Source organism: Xiphophorus maculatus, chromosome 12 (assembly GCF_002775205.1).
Source record: "Xiphophorus maculatus strain JP 163 A chromosome 12, X_maculatus-5.0-male, whole genome shotgun sequence".
Classification (NCBI taxonomy): Eukaryota; Metazoa; Chordata; class Actinopteri; order Cyprinodontiformes; family Poeciliidae; genus Xiphophorus; species Xiphophorus maculatus.
The window spans coordinates 26,013,292-26,035,349 of record NC_036454.1 but is presented as its reverse complement, the minus strand read 5'-3'; the positions used below and the strand labels follow the sequence as shown (position 1 = coordinate 26,035,349).

Below are 22,058 nucleotides of genomic sequence, written 5' to 3'. Positions count from 1 at the left end.
GTGACCTTCATGGGGAGATTAAAATATGTAACAAGCGTACATTGATTTCTGGATTGGCCGTTGGTATTTATGGACACAGTCAGTGCATAAATATTGATACTTTTGCTGCTCTGGAGGGAGGAGGATGAGCTTGTCTTGAGAGCCAGCAGAGGGGAAACAAGTGAGAATAGAAACAAGGATTTGTATGTGATGTAAAAGTACAATTCATAGCGCATGTGATTTGGTAACCTAAATCAGCTTGTGACCCATCAGCTTTAATAGGGTCACTCTCATTACATGGTGGCTAATTACAATGCCTGTTATTTATATCGCTAAGCTTCAATATCTAGTAAACGAGGCGCTTCAAGGAGTAGTTCGTACCTACATCATGTTAAAACCCACCTTTTTGTCTCAAAGTGCTATTTATGCTTTTTGAAAAGGTGTTTTATGATATTTTTAGTTTATGTTTATTTCTCTTTTTGTTTTTATACATGTTGCTCTTTTAGTTCAAGCTTATCTATTGACGTGTCTTTCAGTGGTTACTTTGAAAAGGAGGTGTTTTAAATGAATCTCTTAGTCATGGTTACCTGCCTGTAACTATGTGCTGGCCTTATTGCTTTGCCTGAAAAAGGCATCGCAAGAGCAAGGATATTAATACTTGTTATCTGAATGCACTCTAATCAACTATTTATTGAGTCATGAAGAACTTCCAGGAGAGAGAGATGTTCAGGTACTGTGATGAAAGCTTTTATGTCTGAGAATGTCCACCGAGTGTCTCCTTAAAAGGAGTTAGCAAAAGAGTAGGGCTACCTCCAGTGCAGAGCTTGCTCAGCTATGGCGCCATGTGTGATTAATCAGATCTGGCCAATGATTCAGGAGAAGTTTGGCGATGAAGAATTCACTTTACAGCAAGATGTTAAAGAAATAACAAAGTAGCTCAGAAAACGTCAATACGTTGACGTTTTGGCCGTTGACGGCCAAAATGTGGCTTTAGACATCTTACATCCTCGACTCAGTCAGGTGTAGAGATTTCAAAAGCTTCTTTGGTAAAGAGATTCTTTACCAACACAGAATCAGAAAAATCTGCAACAAACCCCCCCAAAAACGACACATATTAGATATTGTTGCTCTATTTGGCAAAGAGTAGAAAAGGACCGTATAACTAATTGGACTGTTTTCATTATTTACAAAAAATGTGGTTATTTATAGAAAACATGTCTGGTTTTTTTTGTTTTGTTTGGATATAAAGTATTTGGAGGTTGCTAATTGACCAGAGTCAAGTACCCGTTAATTAGAGTGGTGTTGGGGTGAAATTAAAGGCCGCTGAGAGCACCCAGCATTTCTCCTAGACAGAGAGAGGCTCGAGCTGATAACATGTCATAAGACATGTTATGAGCTTCGTTATTGTTTGCTGCAAAGCCCTTTGCTGTTTTCTCAAATTTCCCTCCTGTTGCAGTTGACAATTTCTTGTTCATCAGAGCATTTTGCTCAGATTTTCAGCATTTTTATTCCGAAAGCTTGTTGTTGACACTCATGCCTCTCGCTACATTTTGAAACCGTTGTAGGAGTTTTGTTCTTAGGAGGTTCTTCTTGATAAGTGTTAGGGGAAAGTGCTTCTGACAGTTTAAGTGGAGATGACTCAAAGTTGCATTACTTTTTCTTCAATGAAATGTGAAAAAAGTGGCTGTCAGGGGGATTCGTGCTGATTCCTTAGATCAATCTTCAATCTCTGTTTTTGTTTGTTCACTTGTCCTTTTATTTGTTAGAGTTTAGGTTTTTTGAAGTGATGTTCTGTAATGTTATTATTAGTAATAGATTCCATTCTGTAACTTGGGCTGAAATGTGCATTTTGACAGGATACAGTGATCAGCCCAAATTATCTGATCGTGACAAGAAAAGCACAGGTATACAGTGCCATTCAAAATGGCACAACTGATCAGTTCCAGTTAAAGAGGACTGATGCTTTGTGCAGTTTCACTCGACATAACTTTAGTGTAGCAAAACGTTGAGTAATGTCAGCTAAAATGCTCTTGTATCCTTTAGATGTAAATTATTTACCAATTGCCTTAATTTGCTAAAATTAGCTAAGATTGGGATCTATGTGACCAGCTGTTGGCCATCTAGGACTTATTTCTAACAAACCCACAACGTTGTGACCACTTCTTACTTCAGGTAAAAGAACAATTAATGATAACGACAGTGTATTCCTTTAAAAAAATTCTAACTAATCCTTCTCTATTTTCCAGATTTTTTTAGTTTTCCTATCAGCAATAAAATGTAGCAAGGGATAGGTTTCACACTTGCTGTTTGCTCAGGTCTCTCTCAGTATTTGAGCAGAGTTGAAAACGGATCACATCAAAGTGACGGACAGGGAGCTACTGAAATCTCTCATTGTGAACTGCATTGTAATCGTTGGAAAAAACAAACCCATAAGATTATTAAGGGAAATCCATATTCCTTATCTCAAATATGTACACCCTAACATACAGCTTTGCAAACATAAAAATATGAAAATATACTGCAGTTGAAATAAAACGGCCACACTTCTCATTGGTGATACGGCTGAAAAAAATCCCAGAGTAACAGGTGAGTTTTGTTAAGGACAATGATACTGATTAGTTAACATGTATTGATCTGGAACTAGATTCATTAATTAATATTAAGAAACCTTGAAACCTTTGTTGAGACTTTTACTTGAATTGCTACAAGTAACAAATGCGTCTCATACTTTGTGGAGTTTACTGAATATGTGGAATAATTTAATTGGTGTTTGCGATGCTGTGCCATTGGCTAGCTGCAGCTACCTATACACACTCTGTAACTTAATACAAAGGGTTGGATGACAGCGAAGCCTTCGGCTGATGTTCAGGATCATGTTGCAGTCTATTGCTGCAGTTTCAGAATTCAGTGAAGACTAATTCGTCGAGCTTCAAGGCGCAGACATAGATGTGGAAATCTGTCACTGGCTACCCGAATGCGAGCTGGATATGAGGGAACTAGTCTTTAAAGCTTGCACATACTCTGTGTGGGAGAAGGTAAGGCCATTCTAGAGAGACAATTTAGAGAAATGATTCGCTATAGTGCTGAGGTTTGTGTTGCATTTAAGTTAGGGCTTTGCTACTTACTCTGCTGAAATGTTTAAAGTTTTGATTTGGTAATAAAGTTATTTGTTTGAGGCAAAAAGTAGTAATATATACAAAGTTTCCATGTTAACACAGACTTAACAGCAGAGATGGACAGCTATGCCTCCTTGTAGTGCAAGCAGTCAGGAGTTTTCTTACCCATTGTGGAAGGATCCTGAATCAGACATTACTACGAAAGAGACATAATAGGGGCAGATGTCAGAGAAAGGCAGTGAAATTTATGCCAAACGGTTTCGGATGATTCTTTTGTATTAATAATGCCAGCAATTAGCATTTTTTAGTTTTTCATAATTAATGACTTTTTGTCATAATGTTCCAACACAAAATGAATTCCGCATATCCATTTTCTCCTTTAATAGCCCGTCAAATATAAAAATGTTGTGTAGATTTGTATGTGTCTGCACAATATTGAGAAAACATTTGGGTGTTATTATTGAATGTTGCAACGATGTTAGTGACTTCAGTTGTCCCATATTTTTATAAAGACCACTCTGGCAATAAAGACCACTCTGTACTATACTCTATACGTTTTACAGCTGGTTTCAGCTCTGGAAATATATCTGAGATATATGTAAATTAAATATACCTAAATTTATATTTTGTATGAAAATCAGATTGTGCTTTTGTATAATTATTTCTAAAGAAGCAACTCTTGCCTATAGAGTTTTTTTCTGTTGGCACACTAGTATGTAAGTCATTATCAACTCAAGCTAAAAATGTAGAACTTATAACGATATGTAGGCTTTTATGTAAGGGCCACTTATTGAAAAATCCATGTCGGCATTTTGTCAAAGACAGCTTGAAATGCAATACTTTTTTGTTGGTATTTTGACAGTTCCATGAATAAACACTTTCCATACCAATAAGGAGATCATACCTACACTTGACACTGATGATAGTGTCCACTGTACTTAAGGTCACAGAGAGTTTTGAAGGCAATACGATCACAACACAATTTTCTGATATTTACTAAAGTCAAAGGTGAAGCTAATCTATTTGTGGAGAACAAAAATGGGAAACATTTTTTTGTTTATTTGTTTTTTTGTGTGTGTGTGGAACCATGTACTGAGAATATTAAGCACAGAGCACAAAGTAGTCTACGTCTCCAGGTCTCGATGCTCATTTCTTAGTTTTTGCTGAAATATGATTTTTTGTGTGTGTGGCCATTCATGTGATTCAAATGATACGACGGCAATCAGACTTCTGTATGACCCCAAAGGCGCAACCCGCATGCACAGGAGACGTCTCACAGTAATAATGGATGCCACCACCCAGGAGCTAATAGGAATTCAAATAGAAAAATAAAGTAAAAAAATCTAATGAACACCCATTAAATAGCAGACATAAAATAACTTAATACACTGTTAATATTATGTATTACATGTTATCAGACTAATTATAGAGGGGAAAATAAGCAATTGTTAATTAAAATTTTGGGGGGAATTAATTTACATGATAATAATAGTTAGCCAACAGAAAGTTTCAGTTTCTTTTTAGAGTCTGACATGTGGCATTTAATGATTCTGTTGCAATAAGTACTGCTTGCAACCACCATTCTAACACAATCCCAATATAGAGGTTTTCATTAAAAGTATTTTTTGTTCAATTTAATTCAGCTGATGATCCAGCCATCGACTACAATCTTAGTTACTCATGTGGCCCCTTGGGAAAATGAATTGCTGCCCCCCCCCCCGATATATATCTTCAAGACACAGAGAGGAAGTTACAGTGAAAAGCTGATTTTGATTGAACGTAAGCTGGATGACTGTTGGAAGGATTTCACAGCTAAAGTAACAAGAAAAATGTAACTAATGTAACAGCAGGGGCCCAGTGTCTTACTGTTCTTTATTTATTTTTTCTTCCTGTGATTGGATTTTTTTTTTCAGGGTGAAAGCATGATGAACTGTGGATGGATGGCTGAAAGAATTAGACATTACATTTATTCTTTACTTCCTCTGATCAGACAATTGCATGAGACTTTTCACACCCTCCTTGTGGGTGGCTAATTTGGAGCTTCTGTGCTGCGAAGAGATAGCAAGGTCTTCCTATAAGGGATGAATATGCCGTCATGTGTGTCCTTTCACATTGTTTGACATTTGCGGAGGATTTTAACCCTGGTGAAGGAAAGGGCATTATATGTCTCCTTACCACATCGCTGCCATAAGCGCCGCCTTTGACTTAAAGATTCCCTCACTCCACTTTCTCTCTCCGCGTTGACGATGACTCACACTCCAACACGCCCTGCAGAAATCCTCTCTCGTGCTCTCAACACACGGTGGGAGAGAGAGATGGGAAGGAAGAGAAAAGAGGGATGCCACTTTCATGTGGCTCTAGCATACAGAGCACCAGTTCTTCTGTTCATGTGTCCTGATCTACCTGTTTTCCACATTTAGGGAACCAGCTATCGCTCATCAGTGAACCCTGTGGTTTTCCACAGGGTGGGAAGTCAGTTGAGCTACTATACTCGAGTGAATTTTGTAATTTATAAGTGCAACTAATTTGGCTCAGTTTCAGGAGTGCTTTTCCACTTACCGTGAAAAAGAAAAGTAAAAACAAATGCTAGCATTATTTTAGCAGCAGGAGCCGAGTGCACTGAGCATTTTAGTAAATGCTGCATCCATAAAGAGGTGAGTGAAAACGCTGCCATTTATAGGTTTTCCCTCTGATCTTCTCACCTTAGGCTGCTCTCCAGCGTGTGAGTTAATACTGTGCGACATTTTTAGTGATGCTGAGGTCCACCCTGCACGTGCTGCACTGCCTGAGGTCAGCTGGCTTTGGGCTTCTGGCTCTCTGGAAACGGAAAAAGACCAAGGAGACGGAGCGTGATTAATTATCATGTATGTGCAGCCGAAAACATAACGGCCCGTCTGCCGCCATTTCCCAGAACACCACCCCACAGGCTGACAATTACATAACAGGGGCCGTCCGAGCTCCTCAATCGCTTTTGTTCGTTTTATTGCATGCTAATGAGGCTGCATGGTCTGGTTAGTTGGATGTCGAGTGGGATCACGGTCATTGAACGGTTTCAGATTCTAACTGTGCAGTAGGTCTCTCCTCTCTCTCACTTTCACTCATGTCCCTTACAGCTGTGAGGTTTGGTTGTGGTTAAATGCAAAAAAATAAAATAAATTTAAAAAAAGCTGTGTCTCTAGGCTGGCTTAGATTTAGGTGCTACTCTGTGTGTGTGGTTTTTTTCTTCTATTTTAGAAATTGCTATTTTTTGTGATCTGTTTCAAAACATGGCCGTCTCATTTTCTCTGTGTGTGTTTTCATTTAAATAACTCCCTCTACCCAGAGGGCTTGAGTGGTCTCTTTGTGCTGTAGCCTTGTTTGCTTTGCTTGAGATTGCATGGAGTACCATTATACAACCCCGTTCATCAGCCGCCGGGCTGCCAGGCATGAATGGGAGAATCCGTACAACCACTCTCCCCCTCGTCTTACCTTTGTCTAATGCGTCCATCTCATTCTCCATTTCATCCTGACCTCCGGGTTTTTTTCTAGTGCATATTTTCTAAGATAATTGTGGTCTTTCCCTGACTAGATTGCATCAGCAACTCTGTAGGAGAGTTTGTTGGATTTATGGTATGTAACTAGGTCAGAGCAAAGTTGACTCTGGTTGAGTGTGAAGGCATGGAGGCCAGCGGAAGAAAGAATCAGTGATTTGTCCTTTGTTGTCAATGGTCTTACTGTAGGCTGTTCCTCTTGGTAAAACTGAGCAAAAGGTTATATTTTCACAAGATTCTGCCCTCTGAGTACACGCACTCAGCAGTGCTGTTTGTTTGTGATTCTGTTCTGCTGGTGAGGCTGGTTTACCAAAGAGTTTATTGGAGGTTTAATTCTCAGCATCTACTAATATGGTGGCAATCAGATATGCAAAACATTGGCACGTCTCATTCCTGTCTCATTTACAGTGATGTTTGTATTCTCATTAGTCTACTTAATTTTCCATCCATGGCCACAAATTCCAGAGTTTGTTAGAGAATGTGAGTGAGCAAACCGGATCAGAGAAACATAGCAGACAAGTCGAGAATGAAGCTGTGGATTTGTAGATAGCAGCGCTTGATTGTAAAGCAATATTCTAAGCTTTGAGCTTCTCATAGAGCACCGTTCAATCCATCATCTGAAAATGGAAATGTCATGGCACAACTGCAGATCTCTCAGGGGGTTGGCCACCTAAGGTAACAAGCCAAGCAAGAAGAGCAGTAGAGAATTGACCGGTTTCAGATTCTCTACTTTAAGAATATTCATTTTAATACATATGATGGGAATATTTATGCTTTAAAGTCCATGCCCACAACAAATTGAGACATTTGTAGCAAGACTTCAAAATTGACATTTTCACACATGTTTTAGTGAGTCCAACCAAGCTTGAACTTTTTTTTTTCAAAGATAATGGGCAGAAACTGTAATCTCTAGATGTACAAAGTTGGACCATGAATCGTTTTAACTTCTTTCTCCTCATTGTGTACTACTTGCCAATGATCCATCATATGAAATCGCAGTGAAGCACATTAAAATGTGTGGTTGCAACGTGTCCAAATATGAACCCATTCTAGGGCTGAGTGCTTCTGAATTCGAAGGAGTAGTATTTAATTTCTTGAAGTAAATAAATATTTGCCTAATTTTAATGACAGTTTCCTTTCATTCTGCAAAAAAGAAAATGTAAATTTCTGTGAAGCGTTGAGCAGTGCTGGATTTGTCAGATGCATTGGACAGCAAGGCAAAATGTTCCTCGCGTGTCTGCACAACTGACTATACTAGAGAGAAACACTGCCCTTGATTGGCTTCAGGCTGGTCTACACAGGAGAAACGTAGCCAGGCGAATGAATGTCAATGTCAATAAGGCTGATCAAGAGGTAGTGGAACACAGAGACGGGCTTGTTGTGGCGGCTTGAAGTGGGAAAAGTGAGAAGAGTGAGTCACCTAATGAGCCAAAGACGGCGCAGCGTCTGTGTTAGTTGGCAAAACTGCAACAGTAAACAAGCATTATTCGTCTGTGCCTGCAAAATGACATGAAATTATCATATGCAAAGCATTCACTAGAGATTATCACCTGAAGATGCTTGGCGACAGCTAATGCTTTTTTTGCTTTCAGACCGAGACTTTGATTCTTGTCTGACATTTTAGATGCAGAATTTTGATTGACAATGTGTGTCTCACTAACCATATTTGTGCATCAGGAATATGGAACCATATTTTGCATCAGGACTTTATTATTTACAAAGTAATGAGTGTGTGGAGGACGATACATGCAAAGAATAAGTAAAACCAGTTGAAAGTAGAGCACTGTTTTAGGAAAAGAGTACTGCAGAGAGTAGGTCTTTTATTACACATGATTTTACACATGATCCATGAAAAATAGAAATGCATGGCAGAAATAGCATGTCATCAATATTTCAGAGACCTCTTCAAAAATCTCTTGAATCATGTTTTTAGAGGAGCTTATTTCCTTTCAAGAGAGAGCTCCCCTTAGTGCACGCACAGCAAAAGAGAGAGGCATTTTGTTTCGATACTTTATTGTCATGAATACATCGAAATAGACCAAACCATGAACACATAAAGGAGTAAATGTAAATCAACCAGAGTAAAAGTTGGTTCCTTACATTTGTATTGGCATTTTTGTGCTCTCAATGAGTAATGTTTGTGTATAATATTCAGACAAAAATGCTTTGGATAGCAATAATGCATATTCATATTTTTTCTGTATTTTTACGTACACACATTGCTTATTTTGTGTTTAAAGATGTATTTATTTGGATGGCAGATGGATGCTTAGTCGCTTAGTGAGTGAAAGAAGAAGTATACTATATAAGATTTTTTTCTTCAAACTAGTGCTTTTCTTTAAAAACTGTCAACATGTCGCATGTTCATTTTAAACTGCAAATGAATAAAAAAGACAAGCAAAAAATTAAATATTCACAGCTTGCATATTAACAGGTAACCTTTGTTATCAGTTATCATATTTGTCAATACGTTTTTTGGGATTTTACTTGCTGGTCCAGTTTGAAAATTTACTTTTTTAAAAATAATTAATAATTAATTAAATATGTCATTAATCATAAAAATTCACACTTATAATAGCTGATGCAGATAATTAAAAAGTGTGAAATAATTCTGTCTGTCAAACTGACCCATAAAAATTGAGGGGTGGGCTCATGGGTTTGGCTAACACTGGATTTATTGAACTTCACTAGCATGATTTAATTGCCATGCAGTCGGGATGACAATCTCCATCTTCAGTGTTATTTGCTAATTGTAAAATCTCTAGCTCTCAGAAAAGCTCATCAAAATCTTCCATCTGCCATGAATTCAAAAAGGAGGCTAAATTAGTGGAGTTCAGCAAATTACTGTTAGCCTCGCCCACAGCCCCGCCCACAATGCCGCCTCTAGCCCCGCCCACAATGCCACCTCTAGCCCCGCCCCTGGGCGAGTTTGACAGAAAAAAATATTTCAATGTGATGCTGCAGGAACAGCAGCCATGAAATAATTAAATGCATATTTAATTAATTTTCTGCATCGGCTATTACAGCTATTATCAGTTTGTGTTTTAATAATTTAATGACATATTTACTAAATTAGTAAATATGCAATGAATAACTAAAGCCTTTAATTAAACATTTATTTATTTCATGGTCTTCTACTTAATAATTTAATCATGTATTTATTTAATTCATTTTGTCCCTTTTAATCTTTCGTAAAAATTTAACTCAGCTTTGCATTCTTTTAAATGTCTTTCTTTTCACCATATTTTTATATTTTTTTGGAATATAACCATTTATATTATGTTTTGCATCAGAACTCCTCACCCTTGTACAAATAAAGCAAACAGAGTTTTCTCCAGGCCTCCAGGATAGTTCAATTGGCTTCTGATTTGATGGTGATGGAGTCGAGTGATTGACTGGTTCCTAGGTTGTTTTTCTGCTGTTTATCCTCTTCCTGGAGTGAAGAAATCAAAGTCCTGACAGACCCGCTCTGATCCTTGGATGGGGACCAGCAAACATATTGACAGCTGAGTCTTGTGAAGAACCAGCCATCTACTGCAGCCCCTTGTTTATATGCTAACACCGGACCGAGTCTGACAGCGAGTTGTTCTATTTTCTTTTCAAACCAAACTCGCTAATGAGTGTGGCTGACTGACAGCAACGTAACGGGCAATGATGTGTCATGTAAAAATTACGTAACATCACAGCATTTAGCAAATTTACAAGTTTATAATTAATTTTGTCTTTATTAGAAAATGTTATTCTTTTTTTTTTCACTTTGTCACCTTTGCCGTCCTGCCTCCTGTTACAGCAACTCGGCTTTCCTGTTTCAAAAACAAATTCACGTAGTTTAGATTCCACCTTTCATTTTTTCAGATATATTATGTTGCTATTGCATGGTAATAGCAACATAATAATCTTAATCTTCGGATTAAGATTACTTCAAGTTGGTCTGTTTTTCCTTGTCACTTCATTCTTATCCTCACCTTTACATTTTGCACCTATTCATCAAGGAGTAAGGTATCCCAGTTTTCCTTCTATAGTTAACATCCTCACTTCTGTGTTTACTTTGTTTTTACCTCTTACCTGTCACAAGGACACCGGTGTCCTCTTGGGACCATTTTCTGACATGTTAGTGTTTTTTGAGGTGACAGCTGAGGTCAACGCAGTTCTGTTATACTTTTTGTAAGTTGTCTTTTCGCATGCTATCCTCTTGACAGAGTTTTGTATTTAGCTGTTGTTGTTTTTCTAATTTGGAACTGTAAAATTCTTGTACAGAAGTTTTAGTGTTCTTTGAATCCTTGTTTTTTTCTGAAAAGTACTGTAGTATATTAGGAAAGCACTTGTCCTGTAGGCAGACAGCTGGAGTTAAATTTCTATTGACACAAATACATCCAGCATACATCCGTTACTGGTCTTTCATTTAATCTAGTTGTTAAAGTACGCCACACAGCTTTAGTGCAGCAAACCTTCTAGAAAACTGAGGCACAGAAAAACTAGTTGGGAAAACGGAGCCTTTACTCTCATCACTTTTACAGGTTTTTCCCAGTTAGAAATATTAAAATACAAGAAAGGGGATATAAACCTCATTGATTTGACGTTATTTTCTGGTAAATTGTTGTAGCTGAAATTAAGAATGTCTTTGTTTTTATTCATAGTGTTAGTTTTTGATATTTTCTGCAAATGTTATAATTGTCCCATTATTTTGATCAAACTTCATTTTTATTTTTTGTTTTATTATTCATCTATCTGAATAATAATAGATGAATAATAAATCTATTTATTAGAATTGGGTATACATGGGTATAAATACCCATGTATACATGGTGTACCCATACACATGTATGGGTACACCTCATACCCATGTGGTTGTTGTAAAGCACTTTGGTCAGATGAGACTGTTGTAAATATGCTATGTAAATAAACATTGACTTTGACTTGACTTCCTACCCCTAATGAAACAATAATGAGAGAACTTTATTCACGTAAATAAGAGGAACCATTCTCTAGCAACTTAATTTCTGTATTTTGCTCCAGTATTCTTCATTAAACCTCTTACCTGTTTATTTTTCATAAACTTTACCCACACTAAACACAGTCCACCTGTATTGCTTTAGAGCGAAAGGTTTCAGACAGCAGGTCCTGTGTTCACCACTTTTGGCTGACCAGTAATCGAGGATTTTGTAAACTGGCCATGATGGTTAGTGTTTATCTCCCCCTCCCAACCCCAATTGGAAGGCAAAACGTCTGTTTCTCATGTGACCGTGCCAGAATCTTGTGGTGTGAGAACCTTACTCTTTATCTCCTCCTGAGCACCACCTGTCTCTCATTACTGGACACAGGATCTCCATATCCACAGCCTAATTCAAGAGCTTCGTACACGAGACTCTGTCTGGCTTCACCGAGGCCAAAAAGCCAGCTCTGATGCCTCGTTATTAACAATTCAAATGGGCCTGTACAACAGGGCTCATTCTTATTCCTTTCTCTTGCATTAAAGAGCCGTAGTTGGACACTAATGGTTCGAGGCTGACAGCAGCCTTCGGCGGACGTTAACAACAGGTTTGAAAAAGGATGTCAAAGCCTGGTGCCTCTTGCTAAATGCAAGGATCCGTTGAATTATTTGAACGCCGAGCTTCTGCGCTGGTCTTTGATAAATATTTGCCTTTCACATGCCGCTATTCTGAAAAGGAAGTTTTCGCTCATAAAAAAAAAAAAAGGGTGTAGAATTTATGTGTTAATTAGATTTAGTGAAGGAGAGGAAACTGGATGATCACCAGCTGTTAAGAGATGCTTAATGAATTGAAAGGCACTGAAGACCTGTTCCCTGCACCCAGTGTAGCTCCTCCCTGCAGGATGGAGCAGCATATGTCTGTGGCATTGGCACAGGATCAAAGCGGGAGACAAGCCACCTCAGCTGGTAACGGCCCCCTTTCTCTCATAAAAGCCTGAATTATCTATGCGTGGAGCGCCGAGATGCTTGAATTGGTAGAAACCAGTCAATTTTGTGTAGTTGAGCTTTCAACTATATAAAATTGTATAGTTTTGAATAGTATCAAACTTTGTATCAGTTTAGCAGCAAACTGATAAATAATCAGTTTGCTGCATCAATGCTGTAATAATCTCACATCACCACCAACTGTGAGTCTCAATAGCCGCTTTGGTTATTTTCTACATTTCCATAGCAGTTCCAGTCAAGGAATTAAAACTGCACATACCTTGAAATTATCCACCTAAGTCTACCTTGACATTTAATAGGTCAGTGATTGTTTATTACTAGGGACACCAGGATAACACTGGATCAGTACAAATGGGACAGCATGTAATATTTTGTGTTATAATCAGCTTATCTGGTGGTATGCCCAAGTGTGTAGACAAACAGCCAGTCTGGTTTATGGAGAATTAATGTAATCAGAGCAGGTTTGTGAGGTTCTCTCTTATTTTATTTACTCACGGGAAGACTTGCCCTAACAGAGGAAGTCAGGAGATACGAACAGTCAAATTAGTCATGAGGGTTTCTAATTGTGAGGTGAGCGAAATCTGGTCTGGTTACAGCATAATAAATTATGTGTATGTTTTTATTTTACAATATAAACTAAATATTACAATAAGAAAAAAATGCAACCTTTTAGCCACGTAATTCATCTATTTTCTTGGTTCATATTTACCTGTTTTTATCTGTTTCAAAAAGCTTAAATGTGAAGCTTTATCACTTTGATTTAGTGATAATTGTTTACTTGCTTACCAGTGATACACACAGTAGGTGCCAATTAAAGAAACTCAGTGTGTGCTAGTCATCTTTTTGCATGTTTTGTTCCAATTCAAACTTTAATGTTGATCTCTTCAGGGAAAAAAGACTGTCAATAAAATCCCACCAAGCATTATGTACGCTAGAGAAATGCTCCAGTTTCCAATATGAGCTTTTTAAAATTTATATTCACCTTTGTTGGTTTTTATGGCCAAATGGAAGCTCTAACAATCAGTTGTCAATAGAAAAATTTCACTTAGAGAGAAATACTCCTAGAATTGCTGCCGAACGTCTATGTAGGCCGAGTGATGGGTCAGGGCAAAACATGTTGAATGAGCAGCAAGGCAGGTTTATTTGTGTAGCACATTTCACCAACAAGGCAATTCAAGGTGCTTTACCTGACAAGATGAAAAAATAGGACAACAAACAAACAAGAAGCAAGAATAAGCAGGCATATCCAGTATCCGTAAAGAAACATCAAACAACTGAAAACATTCAGTGTTAATGCTTAGATTTGTTTTGAATGTCTGTTTTCTCAGATTCCCTGTCTGTCCTGATTTGTATCACTTTTTAAAGTTGCAGAACGTAATGTTGCACTGCAGACTTAGCTTTGTCTGATTTTGATATTCCTAAATTTCAAAACTGGAATTTTTTTTAAAATATGTTTTCATTATGTGTGTTTTTTTTTTGTACAATAAATGTACAAATGTTGGCAAAAAATAATACAAAAAATAGCAAGTAGGTGCTCGGTTGAAATTTCGACATGGTGTCTTCCAGCACAGAGTTTGTGTACCTTTCCGGTGCGTGCGTGTCTTTTCTCCGGGTACTCTGGTTTCCTTGTAAAACATTAGTTGAGTTGGTCACTGGTTTAAGTGTTGTGTGAGTGCGTGGTTGTTTGTCCTGTGTCTCTGGGATGTCCTGTAAAGGACAGGTGTAGCCCACCAACCGCCCAGTAACATCTGGAGATAGGAACCAAGGACAAGTTGGTGTAGACTCTAGATAGATAGTCAGATAGAAACACAAAATCAGCCTTTTCTGGTAGTGCACCCTAACACTGAGTCACGTCTCAAGAGGTATTTTAGTAAAATTTAAACATAACCTCTCAAAAGAAAATTGCTTGTTGAGTTTTATTGGTACAGTATATTCCCATTTTCCTCTTTGTCTTTGAAGCGGTACACATAAAAAAATCTTTTTGTCAGGATTCCCTCTTGCATTTTTTCCACTTGTTGACTTTGAGCATTTGCCAAATTTACAAGCTCTTTACTGGCATTATTAATAGCAAATTCCATAATCTGGTCCTTTTGGATGTAAGGTTTAACATCAGACCACTAATCTTACATTCATCGCCATTTCAATTTCAGTTGATTTTTAAGGCCATTTTATTTAAGTCTGTCCGACCTCCTTGACATCTTTGCCCTCTCGGGAGAAATATTATATATGCTTATATATAATATGTTATTTAAGAGAAGTAAACATCTTCAATTTCAGTCTATTCTATGTTTTTCATAATGATAATTTAGCTCCTGTTGGTAACCAAAAGAGCCCAGTCGTTTCTATGAGACTGTGCAGGATGTACAGGAGTCTCTTTAAAGACAAAGTGCTACTAATCACCACCATACCCGAGGTGCAAAAAGTCAAAATCTAAAGTTTACAGCAGGACACAAAAATCATAACTTCCTCCCAACACATGTTTTATGGTGAGCTGTGCTGCATGGTTTATGAGTTGCTTCAGAACCTTCTCCAGAGCACAGTCAGAATAAAAAAGATGCATATTTATGAGAACTGTCTTGTGTTACAAGCTGTTTACTGCTCTGCTGTGAGAGAGGAAGGTTACCATGTGAACTGAATCACAGTCTGTGGAAGGCTTGCCAGCAAATCCAGCTGGGGATGAGTAAGCCTCTCCGTGTCTGAGTGGGCAACGGCGTTGGGCTTCATGCATTTGCTCAGTTGCAGCAGTAATCATCATGTTCTCAGTGGCCCTTAAGTCAGCGAAATGGCTTCAGCTATGCATGAATATAAAACCTGTTTATTCTCTGTAACGAGGTTTTCTCTGTGTAACACGGCATCGTCAGACTCAGCTCTATCACTGGGAATTGAATGAATATCACATCACCACACCTATTTTTACATACAAATCTAATGTGGATTGTTGCTTCATTTCCACCCAGGTTCAGGTCTCATCTGGCATCTTTGTGTCCATGAAGTGAGATTATCAGGTTTACAGTCGTTCTTCTCCAATATACAGGCCTTCTTTTTCAAATTAACCTTGCCTGGCTGGTATTAGTACAGTTTATTATCCCACTGTACCTTCCCTTGCTCTGCAGATATCACTATATTTTAATCAATCAGTTTATAATTGAGCTTTGAGGCAGCTGTAGGCTATAGTTTCACATTCTGCTTTTAAAATCAATATCCTGATTTGTCCCTCCATAACTTTGCACAAATTATTTCACTTCATGTTTTTCCTTTCATCTTTTCAGCATCTTGCGAAATTACCCATGCGCCGTTAAAGCCACAAACGTCCCGGCATTTTATTAGGATTTCATGGACAAACTAGTGATTGATTTTGAAGCGGAAGGAAAAGCATTCATGTTAGCAATGAAGTGATCAGAATTTTCAGAATCTCCCCAATTATGTTTTCTCTTTGAAATATAGCAAGATATGTGGGCAGCATTTGAAAATTTTTTGGAGGCTTGGTGCCATGTAAAGAAATTAATTATTTACATTAGGAGCAGAGGAAATGTCAAGCCATTGGTGCAAGAGAGTAATTGGTGTAAAACAGTGTTTATCAAAATTTTTTAAACGGACATAAATGTTTAATATCTTATTGTGGTGATTAAGTGTTTGCTTAAACAGCATCCTCTGTATGTTCCCTATAGAACGTGGATTCTAATCTTAACTCAGAGACTTCCTAAAGGCTGCCAAACTTTTCCAGTCCTGCATGTTCCTTGACACTCAGCAGTGGAAAGCTCAAACGAATAAACAGAGCAACTCTGCAGCAAAACGTTCAGCTATGTTATATGCTCACCTACTCACTTGAATGAAAATGTCTCAGCAAGTCTAGACGTGTAGAAACTACCTTTCTCTTGTCCCAGGCTCTTTTTCTTTGACTGCCGGCAACAAACTGTTGCTCCAAAGTCTGACCAGTGTCTGGATCAGCCTAAAAAAAAATGTCAACATGCTACGCTCACATCAACTAATTTTTGTGCCAACTCACTTTCAGGCAAAAAAAGTCGTGCAGTGTTTCTCCAGCTTAAGTCTTCTTAATCAATAATTTAATCCACACTGAACAGTGTTGTCAGCATGACGTGGTATTTTTGAGTTTACCACCATGCAGTCTGCATCGATGCATTTTTCTTGTCACTCACATTTCCATCCTAATATCTAGCAAGTATTTATTTTAGTCTAGTTCGTACTTATGAACACAAGTTGATTCACTGTCACCGTTTTCTGATCCATCATTAGGATCGTCATCCGTAATGTCTGTTATTCCTTTAGTGCTGTGCGCGTTTGGGTCTTTAGTAATGTGGTTGTCGAATGTGTGGGAGTTGGGGACCTCATTATTTTCTGAAAATATGTTAATTACCATTCAGTCTGTATTTTATTGTGCTCAGATTCACATGTACACACGGGCAAATATTTTACACTTGCAGACAGCTGATGTGTACTTTATTAGCACCGTGCAGGATCCTGTGTCTGCACACAGCTAAAACCTAAGCTGCACTGATTATGTAACCCACGCTGCCATTTCCAATGATTTGAACTCGCAAGCGCTTACAACGCTGGACTAGATTACTGTGTGTCTGGGCCAGGAGTGTGTGCACAGCATAGACATATGCTAAGAGGAACTGTCGTCTAGAGAACATCCTGAAAAAAAGAGTGTGACACTGCATTTGTCTCATCCTTCCTGCAGCCTCTTTAATGGCCTGGTCAGCTTGTAGAAGTTTAACCACAGACAAGATACATAAATAAAATATAATAGGAGGATGTTTACCTTGGAGGATTTAGAGAGGTAAAAATCATCTTCGTAGCATATGCTCCAGCTAGAGGTAGCAATTTGTAAAGCTATCAGTTTTTTTTAGGTAATCCTTAGTTGGGTCATAGCAAGATGAATGGCTGGGGCGGCCATATTTCATGCATGGATATTAAGAACGCTGACTTGAAATGGGAAATATTTTTTCAAGACTTTTGTCCTGACATAGTAAATAAATACTACATTTAAGTTAGAAGTCATCCAGTAGAGTCGATGTGTATTGTTTGCCCCTCAGTTGTACTCCATGTAATTGGCGTAGTTGAAAAGCTTGTTTGATGAGCCAGTCTTTTGTGAGCTTCTAGAGTTTAATATGCAGTCTGGGTGCTTTCTTTTGTTCTTTTTTTCATGCTTTTGATTGCAATTGTTAAGTAGTATGAGAAATAAAGTCACAGACAGGCTTTGCAGCTGTAAATTCACATCAGTGAGGGTATGTCATTCAATATAATCTTATTTGTTTTCTTAATGAAAGCCTTACAATAAGGACTTCTATTTACATCTTGTGGACATGTAGATAAAATGGAAAAATGCTATAAATATTGTACTGATAAACTTAAATTGATAATAAAATCCTTTTGAACACATGTCTGCCAATTTTTAGTCAACACTTATATGGTATCACATTTTGGGGTTTACGTGAAATTTTGTGAAATTATATTAACTCACAAAACAAACAGATAAAAAATGTGTAAAAGGTAGCATTGATTTTATTTAACCTGAAAGGTTTCTGCAAGTTTTAGCTAAAATGTTAATCACTGTTTCCAGTTGACAGAGATTTTTAAATGCATTTAAAAACGTTCTCTATGTAAATGTCCTAGCTGGTCACTGCGGTTTGTTCATAGGAAATGTGGAGAAAATAATGGTGCATTCAGATGCACTATAAATGCTGTGCTGTGTTAAGCAAAACCCAGACACACAATTTAATTAAATATGAGACAGTTCCATGTCGAAAGTTGTGTGGCAGCTCTGTTAATGGCTATGTATGTGATGCGTTTATTTAGCACTGAAGAGTCGTGGTTTTTAGTTATGTTATAAATGTCTGAGTTATATCCTGCTTGTGAAGAATGTTCTATTTTTTTTTTTTTTTGTCGAAAAACATTTCTTTCTGTTTCATAGGCGGGCTTATTACAGCATCCATGAGTACCCGTCATCCATATTCAATGCCGTAAGCAGTGAGCAAGCAGGAGAGAGAGAGAGAGCATAATGAGGTTACCCGTGCTCATTAGAGATTATACACACAGCTTTCCCAACTCAGAAAGATCAAAAGGCTGATCACTGAGAGTAGGATGGGGAAAGCCTCCTGTGTCAATTATTCATTGCAGAAATAATAGCAAAACCCATCAAAAACTCATCCTATCAGGATGTTGCGGTGGAGTGAAACCACAGTGAAGCCATCAGCAGCAGAAACAGTTAAGCAGCTCGAGTATTTTCTCCATAAAGCCCTCCATGGGGTTTTCTGAGGAACTGTCCAGGGTGCCGGTCACAAAGTCAGCTGTGTTTGTAGCTCAGGCTCCTCTTAGATATGTTTAAGTTATTACATGAACATGTTAGCAGAAATTTCCCCATTGCAGTAATAATTGAAAATCATTATGTTCAGTCATTGAAGGACCATCCATACTCTGGCTGACTTTTGTCCAATTTGAAGGGGCTTCTACTACGTATATTTTTGACAAAATACTGATTTTCAATCACGCTCTCTTATGAAATGGATAATGAAATATGTTTCTACATATGAGACATGTATGTCAGCTACATGCAGTTGGTGTGCACTTAATGTGCCACTGTTTTGGTTACATAATCATTGTTTCTGCAGCGGCAGATTTACATACATTAATCAAATGAACACATGACCAAATGCTTTGTATTTGATTTTGTTGCAGTACTGAACACAATTAAAACATAACATGGCGATGTGAACGATTAAACAGGATTAAAGTGGGGGAAAAAACACAAGACAATTTATCAAGAATGACTGGGAAAAGTGTTAATCATTGTCTAATGTAACATTACAATATTATCTAAGGTGCTATTAAATAACTCAAACTATGTTTTGGAAGATCATAAAGAGACTAAAACAGAACAGGGAAAAAAATCAAGGAAATCAGACAATTATAATAATGATTATAATTATTACAATTGTCCATGACCATACTTTAACAAGATCAACAAAACCTGCATAAGAAAAGGCACGATTGTGGAAATCCAGAGGAAAAATACTACAGAAAACATAAAAAAAACCTGTAAGCCATAGGCTAAAATCTCAGGACCAAATTGCAAAAGTACAGAAGTATAGATTTCTCTGGATACACCTCTCATGGATACATTTGCATTAGTGCCACAGAGGCACAAATGCTAGACACAGCCTAAGGGGTTGGTCTTTTGCATCTGTCTTCATCTGCTGTGCTGTAAACGCCTCTTCACTTATACAAGAACTCATTACTCACAATGGCAGCCATTTGAATCTTTTATCAGAGAGATTTTTAATTGAACATTGGCGAATGTGCTCCAAACAAATGGGCCTCAGCAAGACTGCAAGTGGAGTGTTTGTATGTGTCTGTATGTCTGGGTGTGCACGAGTCTCCGCCCGCACAAATGGGTGTGTGAAATATTCATCAGTGCCGTAACTGACTGGTTCAGAAAATTGTACATATTAGATATGAGCCCACACAGGAGAGGGCAAGCAAGCTGTCTGTGGAGGCTCTGAGTGATTCACACGCAGGAATCTGCTTAAAGGTGCTTTGTTAGCTTTCATTGGATTGTGCTGGTGGTTTCTTCTCTGAAGAAGATATAAACATAAACACCTGAAAAAGAGAAGTATTTTCTGCCCTACCGTCACAACCATAAATGTGGCGTGTGCAAAAGCTGTGATGAAACTGCTCCCCTTGATCCGGTGGGACTAGGACCAAACAGCTCACATGGGTTAAAACAAAGGATGAATATGGAAACACTCCATGTGGTCCTGTGGGTCTGGTTCCCTTCCCAAGGTCCTGGAAACCATATTAGAATACATGACAACATGACCTCTGAAGTAGCAAGACATGCGAAATAAAGTCTGACAATAGACAAAAAAATTAGTGTTGTTGCTGTATTTGAACAAGATAAAGATTCAAAAATTATGTCCAGAGATCAGTAATGGCAAATTTTATTAATCTTTTAAATTGAGCGTTATTGGTACGATAAGTAAAACTGACCAATCATAAAAACCATTGTGTATTTTCATCTTGTTGATGTTTATGTTGGGGAGGATTATCTATGTGGTGTTTTTTATTTCTAGTCTATGTGACAGTGACAGCGATGCCGCTCAGGTTTCTGAGGGTATTTAACTGAAGCAAAGTAGGCAGTGTGGTCATTTTGTAAGGATAGGGAAAGATATATAATATCTATGATATCAGTCATTGGGCAAACCAGCGATATTAATATCTCGTATCGATATCTAAATATTCTTATCGCTCCATCCTTACAGAGATGTAAGGATGGAGACTACTGTAAATGCTGTCCTGTAATAATGACATTTGTGGCACCATTGGTTACGTCCTGACATCTTGACATGACTACTCCCCAAATGAATCAATGAAAATCAAAAATGGGATGTTTAAAGTAAAGATTAATTTATCTGAGGGACTTTAAAACATTGCTACCAGGGGGACAAATACATGTACTCAGTAGGTTTATAAAATCTAAAGTACAGATGATAATCAGTAAGACTGACCTTAAAATGACTGTAACCACAACTCTACATTGTCTTTACTTCTCACTTTATTGCCTGAAAACAGAATACGGTTTATTTATTTTTATCAGATTGAAAGGTTTAAATGTTAACACAGCATGGCACCGTTAATCTGTAAGTCCCGCTATGAGACATGGGGGTCAAAGACTCAAACATGCCTCAGCTCAGATGCTTAGCTCAGAAGGGTGTAGACAGAGTCAAAGGGTGTTTCCCTTCATTCACCGCATACTGTTCTCTGACCTCATTGCACACACTATCTTATTAGATTTCTTTTTTTTATATTATGCACTGGTGAATTGTGAAACCAGCAGATGGAGCAAAAATGAAAATTTCATCCATTTGAATGGATTCTAATATCCCGCATTCAGAGTCCAGTCAAGCTGTGCACAATCACGCGTTCCCACGCGCAGCATGTATTATTTGCTGAGGGCTTCTGGTGGCTCCAGTGGTGCCTATTTTAGTCTTGCTCAGGGGCATGTGGCGTTCTGCTGCTGGAGTACGTGCGCATGTGTGCACCGCTCACACACACTGACACAGATAAAATCCTGTTTAATATTAGAGTTTAATCTTGGAACACTCAACCTCAGACTCGATACCGAATACGTTTGGTTAAAATTAAAAACTATAAACGTAAACTTCTGGTGATGTAACTGTGTTAGAAAGTCTCACTATAAGATAAAAACGGGCAGAAGGACCTCTTGACTCCCATTTAATGACATGCAATAAAGCATACAAACCTGCTGAAGATAAAACTAACAAAACATTCAATCAGGACCAGCTTTGCCTGCTTCAGGATTTTTCCAAACAGCACTTATAGATTGTAGATTATAGATTGGACAAGCCGTCCTCTGCAAATATGGTTATACAACTGAAATTCACTTATTCACAGGGAAGCTAATTGTTCTAACATTAGTCCATTTTACTATAAATATTAGTGTTTTGTAAAAAAATT

At 37.9% G+C, this 22,058-nt stretch overlaps 1 protein-coding gene across 14 annotated transcripts in view; it reads left to right on the top strand.

The window, feature by feature from the left end:
• Positions 1-22,058, top strand: part of rimbp2 (RIMS binding protein 2) — a 95,020-nt gene that overhangs the window by 25,130 nt on the left and 47,832 nt on the right. The gene's annotated exons all lie outside the window — the stretch shown is intronic.